The 17995-nt window shown below is 33.5% G+C and overlaps 1 pseudogene; it reads right to left on the minus strand.

Annotated features, from left to right (window-relative positions):
- Positions 1 to 1559: 1559 nt before the first annotated feature.
- On the minus strand, positions 1560 to 15716 carry LOC134707706 (prostaglandin G/H synthase 2-like; annotated as a pseudogene).
- Between the last annotated feature and the right edge of the window lie 2279 nt (positions 15717 to 17995).

Here is a 17995-nt window from a genome sequence, read left to right on the forward strand (position 1 = left end):
AATAACATATATATTTTTTTCCAGTTGTACATCAACGGACAAAACTAACAAACAACAACAATGGACACCAAGTGACGACAATAGCTCACATGGCCCAATTTCTCCTTGTGGAAATGTCAGCAATCTGAATCAGAATGTTCCTTACGATGAAAGTCAAATTAAAAGTTGTATCCATAAATCATTGAATCTGTAGCAAAACAGTTAATTTAGGAGTAAAGTTTTTACTTTTGCTGATTTAAAAAAATTAAGGCAGTTATTAGGCAAAACCGACTGAGTTAAAAGGATCAACAGGTCAAATTCCAACTTCCATTAGATTTTCAGTAAAATTGGACAACCCAGTTTGGAGTAATTGCTGCTGAAATTTCATGTAATAGACTCATTTTTTGGTTCTTATCTTGGAAACAATTATACAAAGATAGAAAATTTATAATGAAAAAATACTAGAACAATAATTAATCATTACAGAATTTGAAAAATTGACAGCTTATAGGACCTATTGCACGTAAAAGCTAATTTTTACACATTTTTGCAGAAACTAATAGAGAGAAACCGTACCAAACGAGGTGTACAAATAAGCCATCATGACATCATTTTTCAATTGACCCTGCAGAGAAGCTCTTTTTGAAGTGAGAAGATTTTTACATATTTTTGTATTGTTTGTGGAAACGAAAATAGATAGGAACTGTTTTAGACAAAGTAAGCATCACAATAAGATCGTCAAATAAGCATGTCATGCGCATGTACATTTTGTTTTCGTTCATTGTTTCTACATAAATTAGACCGTTAGTTTTCTCGATTGAATTGTTTGAGTTTATTATTTCGGTGCCTTTTATAGCTGACTATGCGGTATGGGATTTGTTCATTGTTGAAGGCCGTACGGTAACCTACAGTTATTAATGTCTATGTCATTTGGTCTCTTGTGGAGATTTGTATCATTGACAATCATACCACATCTTTTTTTAAATATGTATAGTCTAAATTGTCAACGATTTTTTTTATAAAGGAGTTAAATTTATTAAGTAGAACCTCTGCATGTGGAATTTTGCACTTTTCTTCTAATTTTTGTCAAATTAATTTAAAAGTAGATACGAGAAATCTTTAAAGAGCAAAAAAAAGGTCAACAAAGTAAACGGGAATTATTATTTTGCCAATTATCTCGAAAACAAATAATAACTTTAATCGATAGGTATTTAGAAACTGTTAGTCTGTGTCTATAGAGGCTATTTTGGCATTGCCCTCTCCTTTTCTCCCTTAGCTATCAAAAGGGACAATGGTTGTCGTTGGTTCATGTCTGCCGGCATATTTTTTTATTTTTTTTATTTGGCCTTTAATTTTTCAAATGAATGGTATCATGTTTTGTCCAAACACATACTTGTTACATAATCATTGCTCTGTTTTATGTCTTAAATGTATGTTGCATGTGTTGAGATGTTCATTCAAACGGAACCTGTCAATTGACCGTTATTAAAGACTTGCAAGCAACCGACAAAATAAGAAATAGCAACAATATTTTACTGTTCCTTTTGACTGCGTCAACTAGGCCTAATGAACAACTCAGGTTACAATGATTTTTATTATTATCCCACGCAACACAAACTACAAAATGCTTAATGACATTTTAAAACTCGAAAGGGAATAATGAATTTGATAGATATATCAATTTTAAAATATGAAAAAAGAAAGAAAAAAACCACAGCTTTATAGTTCCTCGTGTTCTGTGCAATCATCATCCGTCCGTTTCTGCTCTACAAAACCAGGAACTTTAAAAGAAACTTCTGGGCAATCGCCTTTCATATTTAGACAAAAAAGTTTTTTTAATGTTGCTGTGTTTACTATTTCAAATCCAATATCCCCTCCAAATGTGGACGGTTTCCAATATTTCGGACTACATATCGGGTTGGACATTACTCCTTTGATTGACATTGGAGCGCCAATTTCTAATAAACCCTCACTAAACATTCCCCGCGGTCGTCGTTTCTCAGCAATCAGACCGACATAAAACTCGACAGTATCAATCTCTCCATATAGGTCTTCTAAGACCTTTGCTAACTTCTTATTACCTACAAATATAGATGTAGAATCTCATCAAAGATACAAGTTTTTTTTATTGTAAACGCGAGAAGAGAACATGTTTAACCCCGTCGCTTTTTTTGCGCCTGCGCCATGTCAGGAGCCTCTGGCCTTTGTTAGTCTTGTATTATTTTAACTTTTAGTTTCTTGTGTACAATTTGGAGTTTAGTATGGCGTTCATTATCACTGAACTAGTATATATTTGTTTAGGGGCCAGCTGAAGGACGCCTCCGGGTGCGGGAATTTCTCGTTGCATTGAAGACCTGTTGGTGATCTTCTGCTGTTGTCTGCTCTATGGTCGTGTTGTTGTCTCTTTGGCACATTCCCCATTTCCATTTTCAATTTTATTTAACATAAGAATCATCAGTGGCAATCGATGACATCCTCCTCCTCGATTCAAAAAGTTGGAGGGCCAAATTATATATGAAGTTGTAGAGGTTTAACACGGATCATTCTAAAAAGTTGTGCCAAATAGCTTCTCTTTTTTTAATTGTTCCACTTACAGTTATATGGATATTTACTTTAATAACTGTTTTATTCCACATAACATATATGATACATGCAAATTTGCTGGTAAAATAACATGTATCCACCACGCATCCTTAAGTTTTAACTTTGACAAAACGTCCAATGCCAATGCATCTTTATTTCAGTTTCGGTGACTGCAAGTGGGGCATCCAAGGTTAGGTTTTGAACCAGAGCGAATGGCTTTTAGAAATTCACGGTAGGATAAGCTCGGCAAAAAAGCTAATTTTGACAATTATATTTGAAAATATTTACCTTTTCAAGTCCATGCTGTGTTTTCCCTATATAATCACTAATCTCCAATGGAAAATATTTAAAAATTAAAACATTCAATTTGGCATTTTTGATCTAATGGAAACCTAGCAGGGAATTTTGATTTAGTAGTTTTTTTAAAACCTGGAAATTTTGATCTAATACGATATTTTGAAACTTCTGAACTTGCTTTTTCATAGGTGATTTTTTTTTTAAGACGAAATATACCTACCAGTTAATGCTTTAAACGATTTGTATGGCTGTAGGTTAAAACGTTTCCTGTAATTATTGTAAGACTGCAGACGTAATGTGCGGCCATTTTGAATCAGTTTCTGTACAACGGGAAGTGTTATTGCTCCATGATTGTTTACTGTAAACTGCAAAACAGTGTGAACAGATGAAACCTTACTTGTAAATCTGAAATAGACTTGATGTAAAACAACAAATGAAAAAATGCAACATGAAAATACGAGGTATGTCCAAGACACGATGTTGATTCGATATCGATACACGACTTTTCGTATGTATGTTGTTATGTACACATGTCCTGAATCCTCTGTCTTGAATGTTGATATCGAATCGATATCGACAAGCATTCCACATCCCTAAATCTCTGTCTTTGTTGTCGATCGCCAAACATCCCATAACTTGAACAACAGTCTGAAACTTCTGTCTTTGTTGTCGATATCGACGATATCGAATCGATATTGGCAAACATCCCATATCTTGAACAAACGGCCTAAAACCTCTGCCTCGAATCGATATCGACAAACATTCCATAACTGGAACAACGGCCTTAAACCTCTGTCTTGGTTGTCGATATCGACGATATCGAATTGATATCGACAAACATCATATAGCTTGATCAACGGCCTGAAATCTGTCTTGGTTGTCGATTATTGTGAATATAACAATGTGTGATAATGACGATAAAATCGTAAAAAACGCTAAACGAGCAAAATAAATTTGAAATATTTTAAAATGAATTGACAATTTGACACAATTGACATTTGTCTATGATGTTGTTTTATGTAAATTTCTATGATGATTATTAAGTAATAAAATTACATCGTATAAGATATTTAACACTATGAAGATCTTCATTTGACAACGCATGGGGGTAATTTGATTAATGATTGTATCATTCGAAAGGGGGACTGAGTGTGTTTATATTTTTTTTCCTCCGGTTGAAGTTCATCCGTAAATTTTCTTTTTAAATCCACCTTACATACGATTTTTGTCCTTGTTGGCAATGCATTTAAGAGATCATGTAATATATCTTAACTTTACATTCATCCATACATAGATGTTAACCGGCGCAATAAGAATGTATGGTATAGTCGCCCAAGTATTGCGGGGTCTGCGTTTTTCATTTGTTTTTAGTTTCAATGTCAAATGTTGTTGTTTGTCTTTGTATGTCTTATTTGTTACCGGGTTTGTCTTTTGTCCTCTGTTGTCCCTTCTTCTAAAGTAGTCCTGGGTTGTCAATACTTCTTTTAAGATTATGATTTTTTTCTCCTTTAATGTATATCCATATATCATCGGGGAGAGGTTTAAAATTTAAAAAAAATTCTATGTCGATATCGAATCAATATCGTGTCGCTGTTGTCGATATCGACGTCTTGTTTATTCATACATTTTTAATTCAGAAATTTTCGATATAGTGTTGTTATTGTGTCGATATCGACAGTATGTATTTTCATGCTATCTTCATTCGTCGATATCGAGTCGATATCGTACCGAAATTGTCGATATCGACAGTGAGTTTTGTCACGGTATATTCGTTTGTCGATCGATATCGTGTCGACATTGTCGATATCGACGGTATCGACATCTTGTTTGGTCTTGGACATGTATGGAAAATACTGCGCTCAACATTAAGCAGAATCGTTATAAACGGTTTTCTTTCAAGATTGCTTCTGATAATCATACTAGAAATTTCTTATTCAACAATAGATACACGATATCATCATGTTAAAATGAGTATATAAAGGACACTTTATGAAAGAGAGGTTTGAAACAACTAGACAGGTCAAGGACCGAGCAAGCAACAATGCACGCGAATAGAGAACTAATCAAAGCTTTGAGAAGTAGGAACTTTCATCAAAACCCGTAATGTGTCAAATACGGTTAAACGAGAAGTACAGTAACGAAAGATGCCTAGCTAGATGTATCAATTCACAATGGTAGCCGTAAAACTCATAGCAGTTAGAAAAATTTAAATGCATATACTACTGTCTAGTAAAAAACGAAATTCGCAAGAAGCAGTGTACAACTTGTTTTCTATCGCAATGCCAATCGGCTATTAATATCTGTTAGCATTCTGACGACATCATTCTTGTTATAAAATTTGAAACATAGATTACTCACTTGCTTTTCTATGATGTGATAGTGTTTATTTTTTACAAAAAGTTCTAAGCAACCTGTAAATTCCAAAATATCTCGTGCTGAGTCACTAAAGTTAAGCGCATCCAGTGATGAAATTGCCAAATATGAGGGTACAAGGAAAAGTGCTGTGGAAGTTTCTATAAAATTACCATATGTTTAGCATTGAATCAACAAAATGGAACAGAATCCTTATAAGAATTTGAACATGACACCTTTATATTATAAAAGACCATAATTTAATAATAATAATAATAATAATAATAGCTTTATTTAACAATTACTTGACAATTGTATCTTTTTTTTTAATGTTTTGTGTTGTTGCGCAGCTTCCTTATTTGCGGGGGTATTACTACATCAATTTGTTTTTTTTAAAGAAATTATAAAACATATGACTTGAGTATTTTAGCATTGAAATTATTCATATTAGAGCCATGTGTCATTGGTTGATAAATTTAAGGAAGCGCGTCATTGGTTGGCTAATCTAAAGAAGCGCGTCCTGGTAGGCCAATTTACAGAAGCGCGTCCTTGGTAGGCCAATTTACGGAAAAGCGTCAATCATTTTTGATTGACAAATTTACGGAAGTTCTACCTTGAAGTTTCACTCGCGAAAAAAAAGTTTAATCATTCATTTTCAAATCATATATTACTTACCGCACCAGCGCTTTGCTTGGATAGAGAGTCAACAAATGTTGGCATTCCATGTTTTATTACAAGTCCAGGATTGACCAAGATATCCCTCATGGTGTAATTAGTATCTATTAAAAATATTACAGTCATTCCTTAACGAAAACAAAACATAACTTGCCTAATAGTATTAGTTTCCCTGTTTGAAAGATGCGTTCATCGTCCCATTCTGGGTGTACTTTCTTCATGACGTCACAGACTCGGTTGTGTTCTCTCATCCAGATCGTAGAGAGCATGAACAGTCCGGGAAAATTACCAAAGAAAGAATGACCAAGTGCGAATTTCTTTTCCGCGGGAACAAGTCTCAAGTAATGCATTTCGACATCAGTATCTTTAGTTAGAACCGGCCAATCTTCACTATTAATTGTCTACAAAAGTTTACTTTATAAAACAAGAAATAATTACACATTTCGCTGTATATATAATTTTGTTTTATATTATAATTGCAGATATGGAATGCACCCTACTGAGAGAAAAAAGCATTTTAATGTATAGACAGTTACTTCACACAGTTAAAGAAGACACGATCTCCTTGTGTAATTAGCTTCCACTTAGGCTAAATATATATGTCAACTTCTGTCGTCACTAAGGCTAAATATATATATATATATATATATATATATATATAAAGTAACGTTCACCTTACGGAATTCAACAATGAGCAAAGCCCCATTCCGCGTAGTCAGCTATAAAAGACCCCAAAATGACAAATGTAAAACAATCAAACAAGAAAAACTAACGGCCTTATTTATGTACAGAATAGAACGAAAACAAAATATGTAACACATAAACAAACAACAACTTCTGAATTGTATGTCAACTTCTGGTCAGATTTAATCAAGACAAGCAAAAATGGGAATTGAAATAAATAGTGGACAACCATAATATATTGAATGAAACGTATTCAAATACTCCAATTCATGAAACAAAATTGTTGATGCTGTATAATAAAGTATCTTTAAAACATGATATTTCAAAACATAGATTTTCAGTACTGCCATTTAAAAGCGGAGGAAAACCACTATGTGTCCTGTGCTGTTTGTACGATTGTCGATTCCGAAACACTTGTATGCATGCATGCACGAAAACCCTTTAATGCTTGTTTTGTTTGTGTGTTTGTTTTTATTAGCGTCTTAGTTTTGAAATTGTTTAACATTTGTGGTTTTTTTTTTTAAAGAAAAAGGGGATCTAAGTGATGTCTGGATCAATACTAACCTGTAGTTTTAATTTTCCATCTTTAAAGGATCTCAGAAGATTTTCATCGTGTTTATCCTTTCCATATATATTTGTCATGTCTATCTGTTAAGGATATCAATAAAACACATGTTTTAAAAATGCAAACCGAATTCACCTAGTCACTCAGTCGTCATTATTAGTATCGTGGATTTGTATAGTATGTATACATCCTTGTCAGTGTACACAATAGCATAGAATGATGATAAAGAAAATCATTAACGATAAAAGGAAAATTGTCCGTATATGATATGCTTATGATTTAAAAATATACATTAATAAGTATTTTGTGTTTGTCTACTTTTAGAAGTGGCGATATATTTGATTTTTGGTGTTTTAACGCCCCTTTTAAGCACCGCTTTTAGGCTATTGCGTACGTGGTAGTCAGTTTTTATTGGTTGAGAAAGCCGGAGTGCCCGGAGAAATCCTAGTAAGTTAAGATTGTAGTCGAGTGCACCCATACGAGCCGGGTTCGAACTCACAACCCCAGTGTTGACTGGCTAAAGATTACAGTAGTAACTAATTAGAACATTTGGCCACCGAATTCCCGGAGTCATTATATGTAACAGTTATTTCGGATATTTGATATCATTCGTTGTATAATAAGTCTTTTCAATCTATTCGGATGTACAAAAAACAGGAATGTATTCATAATGCATGGCATGATGCCCCAATCGCACTATCATTTTCTATGTTCAGTGGACCGTGAAATTGGGGTCGAAACTCTAATTTGGCGTTAAAATCAGAATGATCATATTATAAGGAACAGGTGTAATAAGTTTCAAGTTGATATAACTTAACTTCATCAAACACTACCTTGAACAAAAACTTTAACCTGAATCGGGATGGACGGACGGAAGGAGGCACAGACCAGAAAACATAATGCCCAACATTTTTTAAATGGGGCATAAAAACAAAAAATAAAACCGATCTTAAACGTAATACAAATTAAAAAACCGAAACGTGGTTTCATGATTAAAAATTTTCAAAGATCACCCAAATTTGTAATTTATAAAGGAGGTGCGTTTTTACATATATAATGTATAATACTACTTACTCCATGTCCTCCCCACTGATATTGTGGTCCGCGCTTAAAATCTGTTTTCAGGAACATATGTGAAAAGTGTTGAGCCATAAAGCTGAACAAAACACTGGTTCCGATTGGATCTGGTTTAAACTTTTCCCGCACAAACAACTTTTTAACTAAAGCATTAACATCTGGTAACTCTTTCTTTCCTGCTACACCCATTGGAGTTGGACATTCTTCGGGAACCGGCGGAAGGACTCTTGTGTAGAATGAGTGATTGAAATGTGCACCTAGTGTTATATAAGAATGATCGTTGTCGTATGGAGGTGGAATGTCGATTAGATTGGATCGAACTGAAAAAATATATAAACATGCTGAAATTTGCTATTTTTGCTATTTAAAAAAAGAACTAAATATCAAATAAACAACACTCCTAATGCTCAGGTTGGTTGTCATTGTGCAACACAGTTAATAATATCGAACCCTATGGGAAAACATAGAACTCCTTTTGTCATATAAATCACTGTCAAACATCCAAACATACTATCCACACTGATCTGTGTCCACACTTGTTTTATTACAATATTCTCCTTAAACACTATTCATGGAAGAGACCACTAAAAATCTAAACTTAATGTACTTATTTTAAGAAAGGCTTTCCACAGATAATAAACATAACATCTTTTGTAAAAAAAAACGGTTTTTCAATTTATTTGATAGCAAGTTATTCAAAGTGCAAAATAATTAAACAATTATTTGATCATCTACTAGGTTTAAACAACAGCGAACTTAATATGGTCACAAATGACCCAGCACGGGTATGACATGTCAAACTTTAATCTCGTTCTTAATTCATCAACGAATGTAAGTCACAACCATATATGTACTTGCCATTGCAACACAAAGGGGTTTCACTAGTTATCCAGTAACTGCTTATTCCTTTCGAGTTCAAACCCGTTTTTTTTTTGTATTTATCAATTTTGTATAAAATATCTGTGTAATGTTTGAAATGCTGATATTTGTTTTTAGTCTCTTTCTTTTTTGCCATGAATCTTTTCGCTTTTAGTATTTTCTCCCTGTTTTTATTGTTAATAGGTCAATATTTCAAAAATACTTCGAACATTGTTGGGGGACATTATTTTTTGTTTAACACACCGGCTGTTAGAATAAATATACAATATTAGGTCAATGTCATAATTTTTTTTTTGTATGAGGCTGAGAGACTGCAGAAGGACGAGGCAGTGGCGGATCATTTGTAATGGGTCCCGCATCAGTGATTCCCTATATAATCAATCAAATTTTCCTACTAAAGGGGGCGGCCGGCCAGACACCCCCACCCCACCCCGACACCCTTCCCGTTAGCACCCGCCAATGCGAGGTTCAACCGAGCTCTTCCCTAGTCTTGTGCCGAATACAAACAAAAACATATTTTTCTGACATTGACCTAATATTGTTTTTATATTGCAACTTAAATTAATTCATTGATAGCTGTTTTTACCATTGTAAATTCAATTTTAAACTTATTATCATTCCAGAGAATCCTTATAAATGAACTTTTGATTGTAAGAAAAGTGATCCATGATGAAATTGACATTGCACAAAATATATCTGTGTTAGGCTATATTTAGGAGATCGAAACAACTAGTTGCAGTATAAATATAGATTATTACATTGATACAAATGGATTATCGGATTTATCCAATCGAGATAATTAAATTATCAATTAATTAAGTGTGCCTTCCACTTTCCACGAAGATGTCAATTTCATTAACACCTGTTAGAAATTTTGTTCAATTCAGGGAGCTGAGAAAGGTTATGACCCTATAAATAAATTTGGTGTATTTACTGTCTTCTGATTGGTTAAAATAATTAGCTTTATTTTCAATGTTATCAATTTTTATGAAGACACGCCCACTCTAACGTTGTGTATTCATACGCAAACATCTGTGTACGTTGTTATTCATATTTATACTGCAATCAGCTATTTTACTGTACATATAAAGCTATACGTATAAACGTTAGCTTTATACGTCAATGACCCCAATTGACCTATAAGCCCCGCCTCCTTATTGTATTTCATCAACAACATCACGTCACGACCATGACAACGTAAAGTAACAATGGTCAAACTTTTTTGAATTTAAACTTTTATGTCTTCAAATTGGTTATTTATATATCATGTTTATCAAATGCTATTAATTAAGTTCATTTTCCCTTTCTAATTCCTTAATACGCCAATGTCTTACCACCTGGACTACGCTCATAGGGAAATACCCCAAAATGGTACCCCAAGAGGGAAATTCCAAACACTTTTCTTAACAATTTTTGTTACATGTTTTTTTCATTTTTCATTTTTTTTTTCGATTTCAGTATAAAGACAATATACGTATAGTGTCTTGAAATATGAAATTTATTTGTATTCGGCACGAAACGGGAAAATGCTCGGTAGAACCTCGCATTTTCCCGTTTCTAAGCCTCATACAAATAAATTTCATATTTCAAGACACTATACGTATATTGTCTAATCATATATATCTTTGAGCCTTATTTTTGATAGAAATTTATTTATAATGAATGGCAATAATTTATTTTGAATTTATTGAACCATAAAATTATTTTTTGACTCTTCACATTTAACATAATCCGCTTCGCGGATTATTCAATGTGAAGAGTCAAAAATAAGTCTAAAACTGTAAGTAATAATTTAAAGCGTTACTTACTCAATACAAATGTCTTCATCAAAAAATTCCTCAAAAATGGCAGATTATTGACGATGTCCCAGCACCATTGATGATCTATCATCAGGTTATGAATTGTAGATGGTTTTGGTTTCAGCCATAACTTTATCCTTTTTAACAGAGTAGCTGAAATAGATTGATATCATTGAAAATGGAAATGGCAGACAACAGCCAAAGTCAACAAATGGGTCTTCAATGTAGCGAGAAACTCCCGCACCCAGAAGAGTGCTTTAACTATTTGTGAGAACTTGCATTTTTTGTAAAATACTTTCTGCGTAAACTAAATAACTTACATTGATTGCTGCCTCTGTGTCGATATTTTGCAAGTGGTTTAGTACATTTAATATAAGCAACTCGATATTGGCCGAATATTCCTGATCGGTTTCGGTTTTTCAAAGATTAAACTTTAAGCACACACGACGATTTCATAAAAAAAATGCCGTGAGTTTGAATTATATCACAAAGATCAGGCAAACAAATTGTGTCTAATAAAGAAAAAATACTTTTAAACGATGGAATATCTTATTGCACACGTGGTAGCCATTTTCAAAAATGAATGTCCTTCGTGCAAAAGTAGACTTTAACCAATTTTGCTTGGCCCGGTAACGGAAATACATCTTATTCTTTGCGATTTTTTTCTTCTTCGTGTAAGTCATTACTTTAGGGTTTTTTTCTTCTACAGAAATTGTGTATTTGATCAATTCAAACTTACGCGTTTCACAATTTTTCCCATAAAAGTCTGTCCCTGTACAATCACATTCATAATCTTTGAATCCTTTTGTAAGACAAACTCCATTGTTTTGACATGGATAAGAACAACATAAATTTCCTGAAATAATAATGAAGTATTATATACTGAAATGGTTTTGTTTATTATGGAAAGCCAATGGGATCAAAGTTCTGTATTCGTAAATTGTCAATTTTTAACTTATATCTTTTAAAATTCTTAAATTATATATTGAAATAACAAAGATACAATTTACAAATTAACAATTTTACTAATAAAGAATATTGACCCCGTTGGCTTTGTATTGTATTTTCTTAAATGTCCGTTGGTGAATTTTGAAATATTCAAGGGAACGATGAAGCGGACTTATTGGCAAAGCAAGCAGCAGAAGAAGCAACACAACTCTTGCCAAAAAACAATATTATTACCCTTCAAGACATAAAACAAGGTGCACACAAGAGTGTCATGCTGAAGTGGCAAAGACGATGGGAATTAAGCGACACAGGAAGAGACCTCTTTGATATAACACCAAACGTCAAAAACATCCCAATCTTTGACTTTCCTTCCAAAGAAATCTTCAGCATCCTTATACAACTTAGAACTGGCTACACAACCCTTAATTATTATAAACAACGCACAGGGCAAGACACCACCGACTTATGCAGCTGTGGAATTAAGGAAACACAACAGCACTACCTCACAGAGTGCCCCAACTACGAGAGTTATAGAGAAGAAATGTACCACCAAATTACAAAGGAAATTGGAATACGCAAGATCAACACATGCACCCTGCTAGGAAGACTAGACCACGAAAACACAGAAGAGTATAAACGGAAGTTAGAAATCATTTCGGCCTTTATCTCAAAAACAGGACGTTTCGACTTACCCGAACATCCGCAACCTCAATCGTAACAGCAATAACAAAATTAAAGTACATGGAGGAAAATACACGGAGGAAGATACACATAGGTTGTAATATGCACCAATGAGAAGAGTTGTGCCATAAGGCCATAAGATTGAGGATTGAGGATTGAGGAAACTGAGGATACAACTCTATCAGGCAACGTTGACCTTTGATGAAATTAGGGCCCATTTTGGTCATATAACTCCTCATGAACATCTTGTACTGCAGCATGTATTCAGGTAAACTTAATAAGGTAATGAAAAGGGTCTGTTTGGTCATTGCGCTCACCGACGACATTTTTATGCCCAACCTACGATAGAAGAGGGGCATTATGTTTTCTGGACCGTCCGTCCGTCCGTCTGTCCGTCTGTCTTATTTCAGGTTAAATGTTTGATCAAGGTAGTTTTTGGTGTGAAGTTGAAGCCCAATCGACTTCAAACTTCACGGTCCACTGAATATAGAAAATGATAGTGCGAGTGAGGCATTCGTGTACTGCCTGGGAACACATTCTTGTTCATTTTTCAATGTTTGCCCCGAGGGTGACAAAACACGCGTTATACACACATTATGTCAACAGCGAAGCAGGGTGTGCTTACCTTTCCGAAGCACATAAAATCATCCTCGGAGTTTTGTGGGATTCTTTTTACTTAGTGTTTGATCTTCTATTAGCGAATCGTATACGGTTGTTTGTCTTTTGTTGTGTTTTTCGTTTTTGGCCATTGCGTTTTCAGCTTGTCTTTGAATTTTTGATATGTTCCATCTCTTTTGTATCATACCATTGGTGCTGGTATTGTCTGACAATCATTATCAATAATTTGCTTTTAAGGCAAATTCAGTTAAAACGATAAGCAAAACAAATATGTTTACGGGTTATAGTTATCAAACATAGTTCAATTGTTCTGTTCTTTACATAAAATAGTGCGTTCATGTACTAAAAGATATAGGTTTTACCTGCAATGATATCCACTAATAAAAACAAAACAATGAGTCCAAAAATTTCCTTCATTTTTCAAGATGAACTGATGTACCGTTGTCCTGTAAAAACAAAATATACTTTTTGTTATTTCTCTACATTTTGGAAACCCCGAAACATGCAAATCCGGAAATAAAATATGCATAAATAAACAAAAATAAAGATGTATTTCAATAAATGCGTATACACTTGTTTCGTTTATCAAATGTGATAGTTTACTTTCAATAAATGAATCTTAAAAGAAAAGAATTGAGAATGGAAATGGGGAATGTATCAAAGAGACAACTGGCAACCCGACCATAGAAAAAAACAACAGCAGAAGGCCACCAACAAGTCTTCATTGTAACGAGAAATTTCCGCACCGGAGGCATCCTTCAGCTGGCCCCTAAACAAATATATACTAGTTCAGTGATAATGAACGCCATACTAATTTCCAAATTATACACAAGAAACTAAAATAAAAATAATACAAGACTAACAAAGACCAGAGGCTCCTGACTTGGGATAGGCGCAAAAATGCGACGGGTTAAACATGTTTATGACATCTCAACCCTCCCCCTATACCTCTAGCCAATGTAGAAAAGTAAACGCATAAGAATACGTACATTTAAAATTCAATTCAAGAGAAGTCCGAGTCTGATGTCAGAAGATGTAACCAAAGAAAATAAACAAAATGACAATTATACATAAATAACAACAGACTACTAGCAGTTAACTGACATGTCAGCTCCAGACTTCAATTAAACTGATTGAAAGATTATGATTTCATCATATGAATATCGGGCACAATCCTTCCTGTTAGGGGTTTAGTATCATACCATCATAACATATATGAGAAGAACATAAACCGTGCCATGCCAACAACTGGTTTTTGAATAAATGTGTTTAGTAGTGTTAATTATAAGTGAATCAATATTAACGCCAAAATATGCAATCTTTAATGACCAGACAACAGTATTGTAACTTTATCCCTTCTTGATAAGTCTATTTAAAGGTTTTGTTAGTTTCTGCGGTGAATACTGACATTTTTGTGCTTTATAAAGAATATTTCCATAAAAAATATAAAAAATTGGATGTGAAATACCTAAACGTATAAGAAGTCTGCATGTTGAGCTGTATTTACGAATGATGTCCTTATACCGATGATGAAATTTAGTAAATGTTTAGACTAGTTTGTGATATCGAAAATCCTGGTGTAATAATTTTTCAGTAATACATAAATTTCTCTCATTAAAATCTAAAGAATTGTTACATACACGAGCGAATCGTACAAGTTGAGATATATAAACACCGTAAGATGGTGACAAGGGAACGTCACCATCTAAAAATGGATAATTAACGATAGGAAATGAAAAATCATCTCTTTTATCATAAATTTTAGTATAAGCTTTCCGTTAGTGATATAGATATCAAGATCGAGTAAAGGGCAGTGATCATTGTTAGTATTAGCTTTAAAGTAAGTTCAACAGGATAAATTTCTTTAGTATACATACTGAAGTCGTCATTATTGTGAGCCAAAATGTCATCAAAATATCTAAAAGTATTATTAAATTGGTTTATCAGATGTTGTTTCGATGGGTCTAGAATATAATTTCGTTGTAGATTGCTTTTGCTGTCTACGTACGAAATTAAAGTTGGTCCGTAAATTATTTAGTTTAATAGTTTAACCATATCTATTTATAGTGGATTTGGAAACAAGTTATTGCAACTGAAATTACATGTAGTCCTTTTCCGCTTTGCGGGTGCGAGTGTTGCCTTGTAGCGGCATTAGCCTGTTCTTTTTCGAAATCTACAAGGGTGTCTTTAACGTGCAAGAGATATGGCTCTCTCTTACACGGGTCAACAATTTATCATCCCTTTCCCATGGACTCTCAACGTTTCCTCAAGACCATATTCGCAAATGGTGTCAAGGGAGAGACAAAAATTCAGTCCCTGAAAATTTCTCCCCTGAATGGCGTTCGAACCATGAATTTTTGTGTTAGTAGTCCGATGCACCACGTCTCTCTAAATTGTAAATTGTAAATTGTTTGCTAAAACTACCCGAATTTAAGAACAAAAACAATGCCAAGTACTCACCAGGTATTGAAATGGATCTTTTTACTGCTAATACTTTGAGATCTTTCAAAATACAACTTGTACTGTATAGTTAATCAATTCAAACGCTACTTTGTTCGATTAAAGCATTGTTAAATAAACTAATCATCTTGGGATAGTTAACTAATTCAAAACATCAAAAGAAAATAAACAGATTATGATATAAATACAAATAAAAACAAAACAACATGTTTTGAATTAATGTTACTTGTATTTTTACACATTTTACTGAAAAGCAGTTCTGGAAACTTTTGATTTTCTTTTGTTGAAAATAAGATATAAGCAAAGGTCTTACCAAATTCGTATCCGTCCAATTGAGCCTCTATGAATAAGATATATTGTAGCAAAATACCCTCTAAGATTTCTTAGAATCTTATCTCAATATCTACGACAAGCCCTTTTGTCTTTCGTTGCAGTTGCATTACATATACATGCAAAATGTTAATATAAATATATATAGATTCTACATTGACACCAGTGGATTATCGGATTTATCCAATCGAGATAGTTAAATTATCAATTTTAAAGTCCGAGCCGCCTCGGCGAGGACTTTAAAATTTATAATTTAACTATCGAGATTGGATAAATCCGATAGTCCACGAGTAACTATGTAAGAATCTGTTTCTCTAATGATTAAAAAGACATTTTCTTTTTTTGCTAACCGACAAATCCCTTCGAGTGCCTTTCACATTGCACGAAGTTGTCAATTTCATTAACACCTGTTATCAAATTTTGATTCATCCAGTTAGCTAAAAAGGTCATGACCTTTAAAATCATCCAATGATCTTTTGAGATCACCAGCAACCACACGTTGATTAATTTTTTTATACAATGGGTTCGCTAAGGGATAAATTTCCATAGAATTAGAGAAATATATATATCTATATAAGACAAAAATATTAAACTGACAAATTAATGAAGTATAGTGAAATGATTGTACTTGATAGATTTATGTCTGCCGATCTCTGACTGGTCTTATTTGTAAAAATGCGAAGATATGGTATAATTGCCTATGAGACAACAGTTACTATCTACAAGAGACCAAAATACACAGAAATTAACAACTATAGGTCACCGCATGGCCGTCAACAAGGGACAACACCAATACCGCATAGTCAGCTACAAAAGGCTCCGAAATCACAAACGTAAAGCAGTTGTAACAAGAAAATTGACGGCCTAATTTATGTAAAAAGTAATGAACGAAAAACAAATATGACACACAGCAACACACGACAACCACTGAAATAGAAGTTCCTGACTTGGTACAGACACATGTAGAAAGTTGTGAAATTAAACTAATTTGTTGGCGTCAAACCTGCCTCATAACCTGGGACACTAGTGTATCTGTACAACAAAAGAACAAACTATAAAATATGTGTTGAAAAAAGCTTAACTATTACTCATCAGAAGAAAATACAATTAACAAAAACGGTTATTAAAAATATTTTTTGGTTACGGTTTACGACTGAACATAGTTCTTATTTTTGTAGGAAACGGTGTAATTCTCTAATAATAGCTGTCAACGGGAACACGTGTCCCGTTTCCAACAGTATACTTTTTGAACCGTATTTTTAAAATTTGAAATAGCTGCAAGTCATTTCAAAACCGTATTTAAACTGTGACTTTGTTACATCAACATACTTAAAATGAACAATCAATCCAAAGATTAAACAGAAACGTCAGATTTGAAATAATATAATTAAAATCATAATCGGATTTCAACATTAAGGTCTTAAAGCGTGGATTTTTTTAATTCAAGTATTTTTAGTTCATTCAATTCAATTCAGTTCAGCATTGTATTGGAAAGAGCACAATAGAAGCGTGATCCAAATGGTTATGATATCAAACAACGATAGTGGTTCAATGAATACCATTTCTACGATTTTTTAATACAAGTACAATATTAAAAAAAGTTAAAAGTAGTACCGTGTGTTTATCAGGTACAATTTTTCAAAGCCAAAAATAAAGATGAAAAACAAAAAAACATTACTTTTATTGAACACCACAACCAGTTTTAGTGGAGGGTTGAGCGTTCATAGATTTTGGGCCCTTTTATAGCTGACTATAGTGGTATGGGCTTTGTTCATTGTTGAAGTCCGCACGGTGACCTTTAGTTGTTTATTTCTGGGTCATTTTGTCTCTTGTGAAGAGTTATTTCATTGGCAATCAAACCACATTTATGTTGAATTGTTTCACTTTTGTTCGCGATAAGGCTTTTTATAGGTGATTATACGACATATGGGGTTTGCTCATTGCTTAAATCCACATCATTTCTACATTGATATAGATCATAATTTGTGGGTTTTTTTTATTGAGGTAAGCCTTCCAATTGATTTTTTATAGTACACGTCTTTCTATGTTGTGATGTTATACTATTGAT

This window comes from Mytilus trossulus, chromosome 2 (assembly GCF_036588685.1).
Source record: "Mytilus trossulus isolate FHL-02 chromosome 2, PNRI_Mtr1.1.1.hap1, whole genome shotgun sequence".
Lineage (NCBI taxonomy): Eukaryota > Metazoa > Mollusca > Bivalvia > Mytilida > Mytilidae > Mytilus > Mytilus trossulus.